This window comes from Mus caroli, unplaced genomic scaffold (genome assembly GCF_978045245.1).
Source record: "Mus caroli unplaced genomic scaffold, Mus_caroli_1 scaffold_16, whole genome shotgun sequence".
NCBI classification, from domain to species: domain Eukaryota; kingdom Metazoa; phylum Chordata; class Mammalia; order Rodentia; family Muridae; genus Mus; species Mus caroli.
Window position 1 is genome coordinate 53,465,665 of NW_028227271.1, and position 4,433 is coordinate 53,470,097.

The 4,433-nt window shown below is 37.3% G+C and overlaps 1 long non-coding RNA gene across 1 annotated transcript; it reads right to left on the bottom strand.

The window, feature by feature from the left end:
• Positions 1–2,904: 2,904 nt before the first annotated feature.
• On the bottom strand, positions 2,905–4,052 carry LOC115029384 (uncharacterized). The gene is made up of 3 exons (XR_003834934.1): positions 3,982–4,052; positions 3,529–3,713; positions 2,905–3,237 (listed from the first exon to the last, which is right to left on the bottom strand). It is a non-coding gene; the product is annotated as an uncharacterized LOC115029384 (long non-coding RNA).
• Between the last annotated feature and the right edge of the window lie 381 nt (positions 4,053–4,433).

The window sequence follows — 4,433 nt, forward strand, 5'->3', positions numbered from 1 at the left end:
CAAATATAGCTGTCTCTTGTGAGACGATGCCGGGGCCTAGCAAACACAGGAGTGGATGTTCACAGTCAGCTATTGGATGTATCACAGGGCTCCCAATGGAGAAGCTAGAGAAAGTACCCAAGGAGCTAAAGGGATCTGCAACCCTATTGTTGGAACAACATGATGTACTAACCGGAACCCTGGAGCTCTTGTCTCTAGCTGCATATGTATCGAAAGATGGCCTAGTCGGCCATCAATGGAAAGAGAGGCCCATTGGACTTGCAAACTTTATATGCCCCAATATAGGGGAATGCCAGGGCCAAAAGAATGGGAATGGGTGGGTAGGGAAGTGGGGGGCGCTATGGGGGATTTTTGGGATAGTATTGGAAATGTAATTGAGGAAATTATGTAATAAAAATATAAAAAAAAAAAAAAAAAAGAGGGATCAGACTTAATCAAAATCAGTTTCCTGAAGGTAATTAAATGACCCTAAGATCTTATTCTTAGGCAATGTTGAATTAAGTAGACTTTTAAATAGGTGATACTATGCATGAAGCAGACAAAACGTGTGTACAATTGTATATCAATGTGAAAGTCCGAACAATTTCATTCACAAGTTAAAGACAAGAGCCTGACTTCTCTGCTTCCTTCTGTTGTGTCTTTATAAAATCTGGCCAGTGTGTTTGTACTCATAGATAGTCTATCTCTGCCTCTTAGAATGCAAACTTGGCTATGTAACTCATCTGTAAAATAGGAACTATCTAGTATTTCCTTCCTAGGTCTGTCATCAGCGTTAAACAAGATGATTCATTACAGAGGCCTCATGACAGACTCGGGAACTTTAACTATTATCATCTCATATAGTTATAAACATCTAACTGCTAGAGTCATGGGCACTATGGTGTGATGTAAGAATTTATGGTTTTATTCCCATCTTTAGGACTCTTACTGTCTTGTGGGAAAGACACATAACCCATCATAATTATAACATAAAATACTATATTAGTTGTGTTCATAAGATCTTCTGTAGTAATAATGTCATACAGTTGTATACAAAATTGTTCATCATTTATCACTCTACATGTGTTTTTAAGACTTCTTACATGGATAAATCTTGAAAATGTCTGATTTTATGTTTTTTCTTGAAGTAGGTTCACTAGAAAGACAAGATGGAAAATAGAATTCTAAAGGAAAGAATAGCTGATGTAAAAGTAAAATTATAAAGAAAAAATGAGGCCTGTGTATGGGGCCTTTGATCAGTTTAGAAAGGCTGGATAATAGACATATTTAGTTAATGATAAATGATGATGTTGAACAGAGAGGGAGAGTTCAGAGAAGCATTTTTGGCTTTATGCATTTTTCAACTTGATCTAGGAGTCAAAGGAATCCTATCAAGGCTTAACTCAGTAGAAGAATTTAAACCATGGTATAACATAGTCAGATATGTCATATATACAAATCTTTAAGGCAGGAAGCCAAGATCTTAATTCTGTCAAAATCTGGAAAACTAAGGCTGTCTAGTTGACTTGAACAAGGTTACAAAGAACAATGCAGACTTAGGTTTTGATTGTATGGGTGAATTGAATTATCATATGATTTTTGAGCAAGAATGCTATGTTATTAATGCATTTTAAAATAACTGCTTATCAGAGATTTGCTTTAAGGCACTATACACCATGTGTTGAAAGAAAAAAAAAGTTTAAAAAAAAGATTAAGAATATAAAATATTCCCATGATACTCTGATAGAAATGCAGATAGGAGTCAATACAGATGTGGCAAGGAAGATGCAAAGGGCAAAAACTTGTCTCAAAACATCAGATGACTAGAAACAGAGAATAGATAATATGTTCAGGCATGAATCCTAGTTCTTTGAACACATGATACTTCTTTCCAGTCTAGCCCTTCACAGTGACCAGTAGAAACCTTTAAAATCAAGAAGGACTAATCCTGATGATAGCCATTCAGCACCTAGCAAATATTTGGCAAGTAAAAGCAATTCCACAAGTGCTCTACAGATAAGATAAATAAATCAGGGAATAAAGACTTAATATAATGATAAAGTAAGATGAATGGAAAGGTTAGCTCTCCTCACATAAATTCCACACCAGCCAATGTTCTTTTGTGGGGAATGTGTCTACAGGTAGACCCTACTCTGTTACGAATACCTAAACACCAATGAATTGACACTAGGTATTATTTTTGTTTGTTTTTTCATTTTGCTACTGGCTTGACCAATGGCTCTGTAGACATTGGCCTTCTAAACAAGTTGAGATGTCTATAAACACAGTCCTGGAATAAGAGTGGCTGAGAAGAGAACAGGTAAGCCAATGGCATAAACCACAGGCCAAACCTTCATGTTAGTAAACTGGTACCTTTGAAGATGCCATTTCACAGTATGAGAAGTTTGTTTGTCAAGAGATAAGTGGATGCTCACAGTCAGCTATTGGATGGATCACAGGGCCCCCAATGGAGGAGCTAGAGAAAGTATCCAAGGAGCTAAAGAGATCTGCAACCTTGTAGTTGCAACAACATTATGAACTAACCAGTACCTCGGAGCTCTTGACTCTAGCTGCATATGTATCAAAAGATGGCCTAGTAGGCCATCACTGGAAAGAGAGGCCCATTGGACACGCAAACTTTATATGCCCCAGTACAGGGGAATGCCAGGGCCAAAAAATGCGAATGGGTGGGTAGGGAAGTGGGGGGGAGGGTATGGGGGACTTTTGGGATAGCATTGGAAATGTAATTGAGGTAAATACATAATAAAAAATATATTTAAAAAAAAGAGATCCAAATAGAATGTATGTTGTTTTAATCATTTCTTATTTTGACTTAAGACTTGCAAATGCTTACATGTATGAGGTCTGGGCCACCCATTCCGGCACTTTAAATGTAGGAAGGTGGCCTCTTTATTTAAAGAAAATTAGAAATTACTATATGACTGGCATGGCATATAAGCTGTTTTACAATCATTTGTCTGCTGACACTTCTGGAGAAATCATTGAGATATTTTACCCGTACAGTGTTAGCAAGTCAATCAATCCAGCCTAGAATGGTCAGGCAACTCTTTCCTCATCTCCTTCCATTGAAAGCCATTGTTTCTGTCTTCTTTCATTGAAGACTTTACTCTGATTCTCATTGATGGACCATGCATGGGTGAAAATTCCTTTTCATCAAATATGTGTCTTCATTTGGGAAGTGTTGACTCTTTTACACTTCTGCTCATTTCAATCCTGCATCCCAACCATTAGCCAGTTCTGGTTGAGAGGGGAGGAAAGGTTCATCTTTGTTATTGTTGTTTTATGAACCAAAAACATAAAATTAAAAAAAAAATAGAATTCTGAAATAAACACAGGCTGATTATACTGCATAAAACATTTACACCTGTTAACACCGGTAAACTACTGGCTCCTAGCGAACCAGTTATAACTTGTATTGTTTGTTTTTAAATGGCTTGGGTAAGAATAAGAGTATTTTAATGTGTTAGATTCAAGGTGACCCTGTTCTCATGCATCCTGTATGGGTTAATCTCTCAGAAGAGCAATTACCAATCATCCCCACGGGTTCACTTCAAATATCACCTTTCTCTTGGCTAGTCCTTGCCTTCTGAGGGACACTTCTATTTAACTTTGGATGTCTTCGGCTCTCACAGCTAAAGAAACGCAGCCGAATTGAAATGTTTGCCTTTTGCGGTGAAATCCCCTGTCTTCTGTATTTCGCTGAGTCCTGTTAACTGAGAGTGAAATGTAAATACTTTGAGATGATACACTTTATTTCTTTGTTTTAGCATTTGCAGCACATCCTTGGGTATAATGATAAACCACAACGCTTTATAAGTTTATATTAATGTCTCAGTGAAGCAACAAACAGCATCTGTTGGCTATCGTTTATCTTTTAAAAGTATCCCAGCATTCCGTGTTCTCCGAAGGTACAGCTGTACAGTGTAAATCATTCCACGTTCCCAACAAGCCAGGCTTTGAACGTGACACAGGGACACTTACCAATTTAAAATCTTCCATTTAGAATCAATTATTTCTTCAGTTGTGTTTACTTGAGGCCTGGGATGGACTGAAACACACACACACACACAGAGGGGTACTGTCAATATTAATGCATAAATATTCTCCACCAACACGCAGTAGGAAAATGTCTTGACTGGATAACATTCTTCTTTTCCTTCTCTTATTGGCTTATAAACCGTTTATAAAGTAATAGTATTTCACAGAATAAAGAGCAGATAGAGATCAATAATGTGAGGACGAATGAGAAGAAAAAACCACTAAATCAACCTGAGGGCTTTGGAATCTGAAGTTCGTAAAATACTCAGCCTTTAGTTTTTAGAAGTTGGGAGCAGTCCAATTTTAAGGATCAAAAACCCAGCAGATTCTGTTTTTAGCTATGAAAATCTGCATTGTTCCACCTGGTTAGGGCGTATATTTTACTTAAGCTAGCT